This window comes from Hemiscyllium ocellatum, chromosome 2 (genome assembly GCF_020745735.1).
Source record: "Hemiscyllium ocellatum isolate sHemOce1 chromosome 2, sHemOce1.pat.X.cur, whole genome shotgun sequence".
In the NCBI taxonomy this organism is placed as follows: domain Eukaryota; kingdom Metazoa; phylum Chordata; class Chondrichthyes; order Orectolobiformes; family Hemiscylliidae; genus Hemiscyllium; species Hemiscyllium ocellatum.
The window spans coordinates 40,316,866-40,333,360 of NC_083402.1; the positions used below are offsets into that span (position 1 = coordinate 40,316,866).

The window sequence follows — 16,495 nt, forward strand, 5'->3', positions numbered from 1 at the left end:
CTGGGCCTCCTCCAATGCCAAATCAAAGCTATCCACCAACTGAAGGAAGAACACCTCATCTCCCACCTAGGAAACCTTCAACCACACAGCATCAACATCGATTTCATGAGTTTCCAAATCTCCATTCCCCCCTCATCCCAAATCCAACCCTCCATGTCAGCATCACCTTCTTGACCTGTCCTACCTGTCCGTCTTCCTTCCCACCTATCTATCATAGTTAATCCCCCCACCTGCATCTACCTATCGCTTTCCAAACCTACCTACTCACCCCAGCCCCAGTCCCAATTTATCTTTCAGCCCACTTCCCCCTCCACATTCCTAATGAAGGGCTTATGCCCAAAAGGTCAACTCCACTTCAATTTGTTCAATATTAATAAGGCTCAGGCTACCTGTGCAGATGAAAATGGTAAGTGCAGGAAGGATGAATGGCCTAATGATGAACTGTGGTACAAGGTCCTATTCAAGTGGTGATGGTGGTGGTGGTGAGGGTTGGAGGGGGTATTGGAAATAGGAATGTTGTAATAGTAAGGGAGTATGCTCAGTGGGAGGGATACTGTTTGCTGCATATATGAGCACGAATCCCAAAGTCTGCCTGATGCCATGGTTAAGGACATCTCTTTGAGGCTGGAGAAAAACAGAGTGGTGGTACCTGAGCAATGAGTAAATTGGTCTAGCATAAATAAAGCAAATAAATTAATTGCATGATTTAAATATTTTTGTGGGAGGAATGGATTTCAATTCATGGGGCACTGGCATTAGTACTGAGATAGAAATAGCTTTCCCTCTTAAACTCTTTTCTTCTGCATAGACTTCTGAGGTCTGCACATGGCAGTGACTTCTAATACTGGAAATCAGTGATGAAATCTGCATTAGCATGCTAATTGTCATGCATAGAACATCAGTCCAGCTGCACATGTTTGCAACTGTGCAGTTTACAGACTATGTTGGATAAAAAGGAGCTGTTACAATGAGGCAGAACAATTATTTACAATGTAGATTAACTTAAATGACTGAAGAGAATAGACTATTACCAAAATCACAAGTGAATCTAAAATGAAGTTTGATGTTTATAAAGCTGGTGTAATGTTCATTACGGCTTTTAGATTTTCAAATGCCTCCTGGCACCATTCTATCCACCGAAATTTCATGTTCTCTGTTAGCAAATCCGTTAGAGATGCCACCACACGGCGGAAGTTTGGTACAAACTTCCAGCAGAATCCACTCAATCCCACAAATCAAAACACCTCTTTGTTCAAGGATAATCGTGAAAATTTCTCAATGACTTTCAGCTTCACGTTCCTTGGGGTCATCCTTCAATGTCCGATGCTATGTTCCAAGAACGCCACCTCTGCCTTCATGAATTCAGTCTTTGCTAGATTTATAACCAGTTTCACCTTTTAGATTAGATTACTTACAGTATGGAAACAGGCCCTTCAGCCCAACAAGGCCATACCGACCCTCCAAAGACCAACCCACCCAGACCCATTCTTCTACACCTAACACTACGGGCAATTTAGCATAGCCAATTCACCTAACCCGCACGTTTTTGGACTGTGGGAGGAAACCGGAGCACCCGGAGGAAACCCACAAAGACTCGGGGAGAATGTGCAAACTGCACACTAACAGTTGCCTGAGGCAGGAACTGAACCCGGGTCTCTGGTGCTGTGAGGAGGTAGTGCTAACCACTGTGCCACCGTGCTGCCTTCTGTCATCTTTCAAACAGCTTTGCCAACTCTACCACTTGATTTTTCCATGAATGGATAAAGGTCACTAAATTATCAAGATAGATGACACAATTACTTAATCCTGCCACAACTCTATTCATTAGTCTTTGGAATGTAGCTAGGGTTTTTTCATTCCAAAGGGCATTATTTTGAATTGATAATGTCCATTTGTAGTTACAAACGCAGAAACTTCTTTCACTTTTTCTGATAAAGGTACTTGACAATAAACACACAGCAGCACAGATGAATTTGGGAATTCTAGTGCATGAATCACAAAAAGCTAGCAAACAAGTTCAGCAGGTAATAAGGAACACAATTGGAATATTGATCTTTATTTCAAATGGAAAGGGAGGTCTAACTAAAACTATGCGAGTCACTAGTTAAACCATACTTGGAATACTGTGAACATTCCTTGTCCTGTCACATAAGGACAGGTAGACTTGAATTAGAGGCAGTCCACAGAAGGTTCACCAGATTAATCCTGATTAAGAGGAAAGATTGAGTAGATTGGGTCTGTACTTATTGAATTTTAGAAGAATGAGAGGTGACGCTATTGAAACATGTAAGATTCTTCGAGAGCTTGCACAGTAGACACAGGGCGGTTGTTCCCCTTTGTGGGAGACCCTAGGATGAAAAGGCATAACTTCAGAGTAAAGAGTTATTCAATTAAGACATAGATGAGGAGGATGTTTTTGCTCTCACAGAATGGTGAATCTGTAGAATTCTTTACCACTGAGAGCAATTAGGCAAATAAAATAGCTGACATTACACACAAACGCATAATTCCAACTGATGAGCTCCAACTCTAAACAAACAGGGTCTGTTCACTTTATATTGATGGTAAGAGGTACATTAAAAATAATTTATGCAAATGAGTAATACATTTGTATGCATAAATCGAAGACTGAACCTACCACAGGTCAGTGTAGACCCATAATGCATTAGACAGAGAGATCCAGAATTTCAATCCAGCAATCCTGAAAGAATGGTGAAACATTGCCAAGTCAGGATGGTAAATGACTTTGAGGGGAATTACAAGCTTCCAATCACCTGCTGCCCTTACGCTAGATAGTAGCAGTCATGGTTTGGAAGGTGTGGTCTAAAGAGTCTCTGTAAAATCCTGCAGAGTATCTAATACATGGTACACACAGCTGTTCTGTATGCTAGTAATGGAGGGACTGAATTACATCTCATTCAAAAACAATTAAGTGGATTGCTGTATCCTGGACATTGTCAAACTTCTTGAGTGATGTTGGAACTGCATTCATCTAAGCAAGTGAAGGTATGCCATTACACTCCTGCCATGCCCTTTGAAGACAGTGGACAGACTTTGCGAGGTCATGAATGATTTACTCGCTGCAGAATTGCCAGCTTCTGACCTGCTATTATACCCACAGTATGTATATTGCTCATCCAGCTAAGTTTCTAGTCAATGGTAATCCTCAGGATATTGATACTAGGGAAATCCAGCAATGATAATAACATTAAATGACAAGGGGCAATGGTTAGAACCCCAATCCCTGGAGATGGTCATTACCTGGCTCTTGTGTGCATGAATGTCACTTGCCACTTCTCAACCAAAATCTGAACATTGTCCATTATACAGTATTATATTAATGTTAGATTATTTGTATTAAGTTCTGAAGAAGAGTCACTGGACCCAAAATTTTGTTTTCTCTCCACAGGAGCTACATGCTGAGTTTTTCCAGCAAATTCTGTTTTTGTTTCTGAAGCCCCATTAGTTGTCTGCCAAGACTGAATTTGTATACATGTTTAACAGATAAACTGTTTTGTGACCTGATTTAGAAAGAAGCCCCTCCCCTTGTGGTAACTATTGATTTATTATAAAATGTAAACAACATTGTTGTCAAAGTCCAATTTAGAAGTATAATTCAGTCTCAATCAGTATTTGAAAATATATAAATCTGATTCATATTAGTACTATTAAAGCATTCACCATAATTCCCCATTATGCACAATTTCCCCTAAACTATTTAGCTTTCCCTATTTTTAATTTTTTTTACATAGTAGGATATATGAAAAGAAATACAGGAATTGACATCTTGCTTTCATTAGTAACATTTAACGTATTTGTTTGAACATCTTTAGAAATCATGTAATAGAGAGTGTACTTGATCAATTAATTTCATTAGCTATTGTCTACTGCACATCCACAAAAAGCAATAACACTTTTCCCCAAGTGTACTAACCTAAATTAATCCCATTATCTACCAATAGTTTAGAAATGGTGCTTGCCAGTGCAAATTTAAGACTGTGAATATACAAAAATGATGGATAAGAACTGACCTACTGGTTCACCTAACCCAGTGGCAAGGACATCTATTCTCAAACAATACTGATCCCCATAACCTTCTGGGAGAAGCAGAAGAGAAATGGACTAAATATCTGCTTGGACCTGAGATGAAAGATTCTGCCAATTCATGGGAAATACGATGGAAAGATTGTCCAATCGTTGATTATCCAAGAACATTATCGAAACTCATCTAGGAGATAATACTGGTCTTTATTTGTATTATAGTAAACAGTATATCTTGTATGATGAGGTGATATTCACCTCAATGAGGAACACATTCACTCTAATTTAGGGACTTAGACTTATAATTGTGTTGGCAAGCATCATTTCTAATTTGTGACAGATGATGGGATTTATTTATGTTTGTACATTTGGGAAGAAGTGTTTTTTGAGGATGTGTAGCAGACAATAGCCGAAGGAATTAAATGATAAAATAGACTGTGTCTTGTTACATGATTTCCAAAGATGTTCCAACAGACAAGTTAATTATTACTAATGAAAACAACATGTCAATTCCTCTATTGTTCTTCAAATATCCTGACCTTAAACTGTTAAAAAGAATTAAACCGGGGACAGAGCTATTTATACATCCATAATGAAAGTTATGGTGAATGCTTCAGTAATAGTTATATACAAAACTGTTTTACAAATTTAAAAACGAAGTCCTCAAGGGTAGTAATATCTGGATTACTCCCAGTGCTACAAGCTAGTGAGGGTATGAATAGGAGGATACAGCAGATGAATGCATGGCTGAGGAGCTGGTGTATGTGAGAAGGATTCACATTTTTGGATCATTGGAATCTGTTTTGGGATAGAAGTGACCTGTACAAGAAGGACGGATTGCACCTAAATTGGAAGGGGACTAATATACTGGCAATGCAATTTGAAAGAACTGCTCGGGAGGCTTTAAACTAGTAAGGTGGGGGCATGGGACCCATGGAGACAGTGAGGGAAGAGATCGATCCGAGACACGTACAGCTGAGAACAGAAGTGAGTCAAACAGTCAGGGCAGGGAGGGACAAGGTAAGACTAATAAATTAAACTGCACTTATTTCAATGCACGGGGCCTAACAGGGAAGGCAGATGAACTCAGAGCATGGTTAGGAAAAGGGGACTGGGATATCATAGCAATTATGGAAACATGGTTCAGGGATGGGCAGGACTGGCAGCTTAATGTTCCAGGATACAAATACTACAGGAAGGATAGAAAGGGAGGCAAGAGAGAACGGGAAGTGGCATTTTTGAATTTTTGATAAGGGAGAGCAGTACAGCTATGCTGAGGGAGGATATTCCCGGAAATACATCCAGGGAAGTTATTTGGGTGGAACTGAGAAATAAGAAAGGGATGATCACCTTATCGGGATTGTATTATAGACCCCCCCAATAGTCAGAGGGAAATTGAGAAACAAACTTGTAAGGAGATCTCAACTATCTATAAGAATAATAGGGTAGTTATGGCAGGGGATTTTAACTTTCCAAACATCGACTGGGACTGCTATAGTGTTAAAGGTTTAGATGGAGAGGAATTTCTTAAGTGTGTACAAGACAATTTTCTGATTCAGTATGTAGATGTACCTACTAGAGAAGGTGCAAAACTTGACCTACTCTTGGGAAATAAGGCAGGGCAGGTGACTGAGGTGTCAGTGGGGGAGCACTTTGGGGCCAGCGACCATAATTCTAGTTGTTTTAAAATAGTGATGGAAAAGAATAGACCAGATCTAAAAGTTGATGTTCTAATTTGGAGAAAGGCCAATTTTTACGGTATTAGGCAAGGACTTTCAAAAGCTGATTGGAGGTAGATGTTCGCCGGTAAAGGGACGGCTGGAAAATGGGAAGCCTTCAGAAATGAGATAACAAGAATCCAGAGAAAGTATATTCCTGTCAGGGTGAAAGGGAAGGCTGATAGATATAAGAAATGCTGGATGACTAAAGAAATTGAGGGTTTCGTTAAGAAAAAGAAGGATACATATGTCAGGTATAGACAGGATAGATCAAGTGAATCCTTAGAAGAGTATAAAGAAAGTAGGAGTATACTTAAGAGGGAAATCAGGAGGGCAAAAAGGGGACATGAGATAGCTTTGGCAAATAGAGTTAAGGAGAATCCATAGGGTCTTTACAAATATATTAAGGGCAAAAGAGTAATTAGGGAGAAAATAGGGCCCTTTAATGATCAGCAAGGCAGCCTTTGTGTGGAGCCACAGAAAATGGGGGAAATACTAAATGAATATTTTGCATCAGTATTTACTGTGGAAAATGATATGGAAGATATAGACTGCAGGGAAATAGCTGGTGACATCTTGCAAAATGTGATTACAGAGGAAGTGCTGGATGCCTTGAAACGATTAAAGGTGGATAAATCCCCAGGATCTGATCAGGTGTACCCGAGAACTCTGTGGGAAGCTAGAGAAGTAATTGCTGGGCATCTTGTTGAGACATTTGTATCATCGATAGTCACAGGTGAGGTGCCGAAAGACTGGAGGTTGGCAAACGTGGTGCCACTGTTTAACAAGGGCGGTAAAGACAAGCCAGAGAACTATAGACCAGTGAGCCTGACCTCGGTGGTGGGCAAGTTGTTGGAGGGAATCCTGAGGGACAGGATGTACATGTAATTGGAAAGGCAAGGATTGATTCGGGATAGTCAACATGGCTTTTTGCGTGGGAAATCATGTCTCACAAACTTGATTTAGTTTTTTGAAGAAGTAACAAAGAAGATTGATGAGGGCAGGCCAGTAGGTGTGACCTATATGGACTTCAGTAAGGCATTCGACAAGGTTCCCCATGGGAGACTGATTAGCAAGGTTAGATCTCATGGAATACTAGCCATTTGGATATAGAACTGGCTCAAAGGTAGAAGACAGAGGATGGTGGTGGAGGGTTGTTTTTCAGACTGGAGGCCTGTGACCAGTGGAGTGCCATGAGGATCGGTGCTGCGTCCTCTATTTTTTGTCATTTACATAAATGATTTGGATGCAAGCATAAGAGGTACAGTTAGTAAGTTTGCAGATGACACCAAAATTGGAGGTGTAGTGGACAGCGAAGAGGGTTACCTCAGATTACAACAGGATCTGGACCAGATGGGCCAATGGGCTGAGAAGTGGCAGATGGAGTTTAATTCAGATAAATGCAAGGTGCTGCATTTTGGGAAAGCAAATCTTAGCAGGACTTATACACTTAACGGTAAGGTCCTAGGGAGTGTTGCTGAACAAAGAGACCTTGGATGCAGGTTCATAGCTCCTTGAAAGTGGATTCGCAGGGAGATAGGATAGTGAAGAAGGCGTTAGGTATGCTTTCCTTTATTGGTCAGAGTATTGAGTACAGGAGTTGGGAGGTCATGTTGCGGTTGTACAGGACATTGTTTAGGCCACGATTGGAATATTGCGTGCAGTTCTGGTCTCCTTCATATCAGAAAGATGCTGTGAAACTTGAAAGGGTTCAGAAAAGATTTACAAAGATGTTGCCAGGGTTGGAGGATCTGAGCTACAGGGAGAGGCTGAACAGGCTGGGGCTGTTTTCCCTAGAGCATCGGAGGCTGAGGGGAGACCTTACAGAGGTTTACAAAATTATGAGGGGCATGGATAGGATAAATAGACAAAGTCTGTTCCCTGGAGTCGGGGAGTCCAGAACTAGAAGGCATAGGTTTAGGATGAGAGGGAAAAGATATAAAAGAGACCTAAGGGGCAACTTTTTCATTTAGTGTGGTACGGTATGGAATGAGCTGCCAAAGGATGTGGTGGAGGCTGGTGCAATTGCAACATTCAAGAGGCATTTGGATGGGTATATGAATAGGAAGACTATGGAGGGAAATGGGCCGAGTGCTGGCAGGTGGGACTAGATTGGGTTGGGATCTCTGGTCGGTATGGACGGGTTAGACCGAAGGGTCTGTTTCCCTGCTGTACATCTCTATGACTCTAAATACTTTCATCAGACAAAGGACTAGGCAGACAAACATTGCTCAAGTTAAAACATTCTCTAGGAACTGCTTAACAATTTGTATAAGAGTGAAACTAGCCAGAAAGTTAAGTATAAATCCTTGATTTTTCCTAACCTATGTCAGTTAAAATAATTAGTTTACATAAACACAACCTACTCCCTCCATGTCACTAACCTCAGTCAAATTTACTGAAGCTCTAAATGGCAGAAAAAATTAATAAAATTTATAACTCCCAATGAATAATAAAGATAAATTACACACTGTAATTTATACGGGGAGACAGGGGACAGTAACACACTCGGATTCAAGAGATCCAGGTCACTGGTTTTGTCTGAAACCATGTGATTGTATAAAAACTCTGCACCAAGCTAACCACCATTGCTTGATGCCAGTAGATAGCTACAACAAAATCATAACAAGTTACCCTCACTTAATGAACAAATCCAAAGAGCACACCAAGTAATTCCAGCACTAATGAACAACTGCATGTACAGTTCATTCTATAGTCCTGCATTTTGACTGTGATTTCCGAGGAACTATGAAAGTAGTGAAATCATGAGAATTTTAGAGTGTAATTCTGACATAAAAATCTGCCTACACCTTCAAGTTTGCAGTTTAGTAATGTGTTAGCAATCCTTTGAGTTCATCCTTGTTTTGATTTACCTCATGTATTGCCATGCATTATCCCTGTCTTTCCCTATTGAAAAATTATCCGAGCAATACATTTAACTTTCTCAGCGATGAATCCTTAAACACATTTTAAGCATGTGCACATTTTCAATGATAGAAGATTCATAAACAATCAAAAATACCAAACAACAGTGTTTTTGTTAAGTGTTAAACAGCAGCTTGAGGGAAATACCTGCTCTTTGAAACTGATGATCTACATAAAAAACATAAAGAAGAAATTGAGCCTGTTAAATGTAAAATTCATCCTGAATTGCAGAATATTATTCTGGGATCTTAATATGGAATTTTTTAAAAGTAACATGACTCAGAATGTAAAAATATGGAAGGCAAGTATTCTGGGTATACAACTGCAACCAAAAACACCCATATTTCTCACTGTGTTTTCAAGACCTGTATACCACCATCCACTTCACTCATTATCGCATGTAAATCATTTCAATTATCTGCACCTTTCTCATCTCTTATCTTGTTGTCTTAGCTTGGTGCAGAGTTGTTATACAATCACATGGTTTCAGACCAAACCAGTGACCTGGATCTCTTGAATCCATTCTCTGATTCTATCTGCATCTTTTAAGAAGATTTGAAAATGATTTATTATAGAAAAATATTGTTCTAACTCTACTGGTACTACACTGCAATTAGTCATATATATACTAACAATCTTTCCCTGTTCGTAATGACATTAGGATCAAGAACGATCACATTATTAGAAAGTTGAACATTAAGAATTAATTTTGTCAATACAATATTTAACCTTTAAGCTTTATTTTGTCCCTGTGTTTAATCAATCCTTTACCTTTCAAATCGTGCTGCATTTGAAATGTTCCTGTTAATTAATCCTGAAATTAAGTCCAATAGTAGCACTTTTACACCAAAGTGATGCCAGGATTTTTGTGGTATGGTCTCGCATTTCATTGGTGCTTCTCTGCTGTGCACTACACTAAGCGATGGAACACAATTATGCAAGTATTTCTCATTCTGATTTCAAACACACTGCGGATTAAAACTCGTCATGGGAAAGCGGAAATGGATGTGTGGCAGATAGTACTGATACTGGAATAGTAATCCAGAGAGCCAGATTATTTTCCAGGGGAGGCAAGGGCCTGGTTGTTTTTTTGCCTATTCATCCAAAAACCCAAGTAATATTCTAGGAACCTGGGATTGACCACACCACTCAGTATAATTAGATTATTAACTATAATAATTATTATTCAATTTAAAAATCTTAAATTAAGAGTCTAATGATGACTATGCCCAAACCACTGTCGATTGTTGGCAGACAAACCACCTGTGATTAACCAAGGCATGGACATGACATGGGCAAAAAGAGCTCTATTGACAATGCAAGTTGTCTTCTGAGAGCTGGAGCCAAAATTGAGAGAGCTGTCTCACAGACTAGTCAAGCAAAAGTCATCCCTTACAATGTCCCAGACGCCACTACCATAGTACCTGGGTATGTCCTGTTCCAGCTGAAAATGTGTTGCTGGAAAAGGGCAGCAGGTCAGGCAGCATCCAAGGAACAGGATATTCGACGTTTCGGGCATAAGCCCTTCTTCAGGACTCATTCTTCATTCCAGCATCTGTAGACCTCACTTTCTCCTCTATGTCCTGTTCCACCGGCAGAAATGGCAGCACAGTCAGGAGGGAGTTACCCTGGGAGTCCTTAACATTGACTCCATGAAATCACATGACATCAGATCAAACACAGGCAAGGAAACCTCCTGCTCTTATTTTAATTACAGTCTTTGGAAGTGGCTGATCAACACTTACTTCTCATCCCTAGCTACACTTGAAAGGTGATGGCGAACTTCCTTCTTAAGCTGCTGCAGTCCACGTGCTGTATGTTGACCCAAATTGTCCAGTATTTTGACCCAGAAAAAGAGGGGTGCAGGTAGTGATGTTCCCATGTATCTACTACCCTGTCATTCTGAGTGGGAGTGGTTGTTGGTTTGGAAGGAAATGAATTTCTGCAGTGCATCATGTAAATGGCACACACTGCTGCTACAGGACATCGGTAGTGGAGGAAGTGGATGCTTGTAGATATAATGCCAATCAAGCTGGCCAATTTGTCCTGGATGGTGTCAAGCTTCATGAGTGTAGTTGGAGCAGACAACCTGGCACTCATCCAGGCAAGCAGGGAGTATTCATCACAGTAATGACGTGTGGCTTGGAGATGGTGGACTGGCTATTAATGTCCTCCCTCAGCCGATGAATCAATGCTTCTCTATGTTGAGCAACACTTGAAGGAAGCACTGAGTGTGGCAACGCTACAGAATATACTCTGAGTGATAAATTTCAATATTCATCACCAAGGATGGCTTGGCAGAAGCACTACTGATTGAGTGGGTTGGGTCCTCAAGAATAGCTGCTTGTATTTTTTGTAGCAGGTGGTGAGGGTAGCAACAGAGGGAAAACATACTTGATCTCATCCTCCCAATCTGCCTGCCATAGGTGCATTTGTCCATGACAATGACCACCATAGAGTCCCATCTTCACAATGATAATACCTTACGTCATGTCATTTGGCACTAATGGGACAGTCTTCAAACAGATCCAGCAACTCAAGATTTAGCATCATGAGACACTGTGGGCCATAAGCAGCAGCAAAATCATACTCCAACATAATCTGGAACCTCAAAGCCTGGCATATCCCCCTTGCTACAAAGCCAGTGGATCAACCCAGGTGCAATGGAGATTGCAGGAGGCATGGCAGTAGTAGCACTAGATGTGTCAAAAGTGATGAAGCTAGAAAACAGGACTCAATTATGCCAAACAGCATAAACAGCATGTGATGTACAGAGCTAGGTGATCAGACAACCAATGGATCAGATCTAAGCTCCACAGTTCTGCCACATCCAATAGTAAATGGTGGTGAACAATTAAACAATTCAATGGAGAAGGAGGCTCCATAAATATCCTCACCTTCAATGATGTGGGAGCTCAGCATAGCAATGCAAAAGAAAATGACATGGTGGCTCAATGGTTAGCACTGCTGCCTCACAGCATCAGGGATCTGGGTTCAATTCCAGTCTTGGGTGACTGTCTCTGTGGAGTTTGCACATTCTCCCTGAGTCTGCGTGAGTTTCTGCCGGGTGCTTCCCACAATCCAAAGATGTGCAGGTTAGGTGAGTTGCCTATAGTGGTCAGGGATGTGTAGGTTAGGTGCATTAGTCAGGGTAAAGGTAGAATAAAAGGGTAGGGGAATGGATCTGGGTGGTTATTCTTTGGCGGGTCAGTGTGGACTCATTGGACTGAAAGACCTGTTTCCACACTGTAGGGATTCTATGGAAAGGCTGAAGCATTCGTTACAATCTTTAGCCAGAAATGCCAAATGGATGATCCATCTTGGCCTTCTCCTGAGGTCTCCAGTATGCCAAGTTGGCAGTCATCAGCCAATTCAATTCACTCCACATGATATCAACAAACTGCTGGAGGCACTGGATACTGCAAAGCCTATGGGCCCTGGCAAGATTCTAGCAATAGTACAAAGGACTTGTGCTCCATAAGTTTCACTCCCTTAGCCAAGCTGTTCTAGTACAACTACAACACTTGCATCTAACTGACAATATATAAAATTGCCCAGTTATGTCCTATCCACAAAAAGCAGGGCAAACCCCAACTGCCCTTTAGTCTCTTCTTGCTCATAACTGTTATCAACAGTACGAGAAAAAAACCTAATCACTGACACTTTGTTTTGGCTTTGTCAGGGCCATTCAGCTCTTGACCTCATTTCAGTCTTCGTTCGAACATGGATAAAAGAGCTGAATTTTAAAGGTGAGGTTAGAGTGATGCTCTTGACATCAAGGCTGCATTTGACCAAGTGTGGCAATCTAGCAGCCTTATCCAAACAAGAGTCAATGGGAATCAAAGGAAAACTTTTCAATAGTTGAATTCATACCTGGTACGTAGGAAAATGGTTGCAGCTGCTGGAGTCAGTCATCTCAGCTCCATTGCATCTCCGTAGAAGTTCCTAAATGTAGTGTCCGAGGCATAACCATCTTCAGCTGCTTCCCTCCATATGACCTTCCCTCCAAAATAAAGTTTGCAGATGACTGCACAAGGTTCAGCGCTATTCATGGCTCCTCAGATAGTAAAGCATTCCATCTCCAAATGCAGCAAAACTTGGACAATATCTAGGCATGGGCTGAAAAGTGGCAAGTAATATTTGCACTACACAAATGCCAAGCAATGACCATCTCCAATAAGAGGCCCTTTGACACTCAGTGGCGTTACCAGGACTGACTCCCCACTATCAACTTCCTGGAGGCTATCATTTAACAGAAACTGAACACTTACCATTTAAATAGCATCCGCAAGAGTAGATCAAAGGCCAGAAATCTCACCTCCTGACTCCACAAAGCCTGTCCGCCATCTACTAGGCACAAGTCAGGAGTGTGGTGGACTTACACCTGAATGAATGCAACTTCAAACACTTTCAAGTTACTTGACACCATCAGGCAAAGCCATCTGGTTGATGGCATCACATTCACAGCATCCACTCCCTCCATCACTGATACTCAGTAGCAACAGTGTGTGCTGCCTACAATATGCACTGCAGAAGTTCACCAAAGATCCTTAGTCTGCACCTTCCAAACCCACAACCACTATCATCTTAGGATGACAAGGGCCGCAAAACATGGGAACACCACCACCTGCAAGTTCCAAGCCACTCACCATCTTGACTTAGAAATTTACCACAATTCCTTCACAATTGCTTGATTAAAATCCTGGAATTCCAAATCGAATGGCATTGTGAGTCTACCTACAGCATATGAATTGCTGTGGTTCAAAAAAGCATCTCACTACCACCTTCTCAAAGTCAATCAGGGATAGGTAATAAGTATTGGCACAGCCAGTGACATCCATGTCCCATAAGAGAGTACACACAAAAGTTGGACAGGTGGAATAAATAAAGCAACTTTCAGAGTGACTTACCAGACAAGTGCTAACAAAAGAGTTTTGGCTCTATGCCATCAACAAGTGTAACAAAACAAAAAAAACCCAGAGAGAACAAAGCCATTGCCACAAGACAAGGAACAGGATAGAACTCAGCATGGTAGTGCCAAAAGGGGGGAAAAACACAGTTAATAAATCTGATACAACAGTCTCAGGAGATCAAACTGGGAAGTTAGCATAAACTTGTATGCATTTAGCATCAATAATAGACTAAAATGTTCTAAAGCTCTTTACAGGGACATGGTAAAATATGATGCAAAGCCACATAAAGAGCTATTAGAGCAAATTACAAGAGGTTTTAAGGAGTGTGTTATAAAAAGTAGGGAAGCAAGGATGATAGGTTTAGTGAGAAAATTCTAGAGCCACGCACAACAGGAGAAAAAGAACAATAATGCTGGTACAAAACAAAGTCATAACAGAGATGATACCGGACAAAGTTAAAAGACAAGTCTGACAATACTTATGTAGTGGATCTGGGGTGCTGGGAGAAACCATCTGAATCTCACTCAAGCAGTCTTAAAAGCCTTTAAGATGTTACTACTTTAAATACATGACCTGTTATACTTTTAAAAATCCCATCAAGCATAACATGATGGAACATGGATTTCATCATTATCAAGTCTGCATTGCAACCCACTACAATAAACACTTGGCCTCTACATTTTTTAAACATTGTAGCTTAGACAACATCTTCTTGTTTAATGTATCAATTAAGTTGCAAAATTAGCTCTTTGCGAATTTAATAGTGATAGATTGTTTCAGCTGATTGCCAAGATAATGAGGGCACCATTTACGTAATTATTTTTAAAAAGGAAATTTGCTTACTCAGACTAGTCAAAAGTTTCCCAAGACCAATTGTGGTAGAATGAGTGAATAAGTCATTTTAAATATAAATTTGATCACTCCCTGAAGAAAAGCAGGACAATAAAATTTATGGAGAATGAGCAAAAAAAAGAGTTGGATAAGAAGCAAATTTAATTCCGTCCACATGACAGTAAGAAGTGGCTGACTTCATGGGACAAGGCAAAAGCCAATAACAAACTGGTTAGTTCTGAAGGTATCAGAACTTGTTGACCATTTGTTTACATTGTTCCAGTACGCTACCGTTCTGGTACCCAGCAGACAATGCGGGAGATTGTCCAGATATGCAAGAACAAATCCAGTCTAAGCGATTGCTGCTCCATCAGTCTACTTCTTGTCATCAAAACAATGCAATGAGTCACCAGCTCTCGCTATTAGGCAGCACCCATTACCTTCTTGATATTGCTGTTTGGACTCTGCCAGGGTCAATTGTCCCCAGACCTCATTATAGCCTTGGTCCAATCCTGGACTCAAGAGCTGAGCTACAGAACAAAAGCAAAATATTGCGAGTGCCAGAAATCTGAAATAAATAAAAAACGACAGCGCTGGAAATGCTGAATTCCAGAAATGAGAGTGGTTGTTCTCTGCATCACGTGTGACAGGACTGCTGGCACGGAACTTAATGCCAAGTTCAATTGCCATCACAACTTATTATGCAGGATGCATTGAAAGAGGGTAAAAGAAAAACAAGTGGAAATATTGAGTTTTCATAGACTCGTTGTGGACGGACCGAACGAGAGTTTGTACTAATTTTACACAATAATTCCGAAAATGAAAAACTATTAACAAAATCCCTAATGCTGACCAACCGCCTCCTTCAAAGTGATACTGACCTGCCACTACCAGTAATGCTGTGTCTTCCAGCAATCTGTACTTTTTAGAGGGAAGGGGGAGAACTCACTATCAAATCAAGAAACCCAGGAGCACTGCAAGTACATTGTCGCAAAAACCTTTTATGTTCAATTATCTTTGATCTTTAGTTTTTTTAAAAAAAAGGTCAGCTTTTCCTATCAAACTTCTTGTTTGAACATAATTAGTGTTGCCACGCTGAGCTCGGATCCCTGAGATAAAAGCTGTTTTGCTCTGATCCCAGATTTCACACGCGAAGCCCTGACTTGAGCCGAAATAAAGAACTGCAGAGTTCCTGGTTACATACCTGATTTTTAACAAAAGTCTCTTTTCTCCCAAAGTCTAACGATTCGGACTGCACTCTGGGAGAACCCGGGACCTCGGCTCTCAGATGGTTTAAATCAGGAGAGTTTCAGATCGAAATCCGTATTTCCTCTACTTAGATCTGGGCATCTCTCGGAAGGTGCACACCACTTGGAGCCGCGCAGGCTGCACACGTCAGCGACTATTAGTGAACGTTTAACAAAAGACAAGTGAGCAAACGCCGCTGGCTTCAGCCAAACGCCACAGGCTCCGTTGTCAGGGAGTTTTCCTCGCAACTCCTTGTTTTTAACAGACGCTCGGTGACAGCTCGTCGCCACACTTGGATGCACCTGATCAAAGTGCCTCAGGTACAAAGAGATGATGGGGGTGTGGAAACAAAAGCAAACTTTTTTGGGGGGGAGGGTGGGAGTGGAGAGAGGGGTTTAACTGAGGCAACGTGTCATTGAAAAGGGCGGGCAAGAGATGTTGAGATGGTGGAGGTAGTGGGTAGTGGCACTGAGTGAGCAAGCGGACACACAGTCCCGGACCGCGAGCTCTCCACACCACCTCACGAGCCCGCCCACTGGGCACCTCCCTCCTCATCATTGGCTGCTGCCCGCGGGCACCATCCACATGATTGGCTGCACCTTCACCATTGACTGTTCCCCCATTGGTCAACACTGGTACCACGGTCGCAGTTTTTCCAGGCATCTGATTGGTCACCCGTTGGATACACTGGATGGCCCATTGATCTGTCCAAAAGAAGAATCATTCCGGTCAGGTTCATTTTACACATACTACCCAGGAATTAAACAATGTAATTCATTCTTTTGTTCAATAGTGTCGTGGATTGTGACCATCACTGGC

The 16,495-nt window shown here is 41.3% G+C and overlaps 1 protein-coding gene across 6 annotated transcripts in view; it reads right to left on the reverse strand.

Moving 5' to 3' along the window:
* Positions 1 to 16,013, reverse strand: part of arhgef28a (Rho guanine nucleotide exchange factor (GEF) 28a) — a 447,370-nt gene extending 431,357 nt beyond the window's left edge. For all 6 annotated transcript variants that reach the window (XM_060836132.1, XM_060836104.1, XM_060836122.1 and 3 more), the window contains exon 1: positions 15,633 to 16,013. The gene's annotated coding sequence lies outside the window, so the exon portion shown is untranslated. The remainder of the gene's footprint in view (positions 1 to 15,632) is intronic.
* Between the last annotated feature and the right edge of the window lie 482 nt (positions 16,014 to 16,495).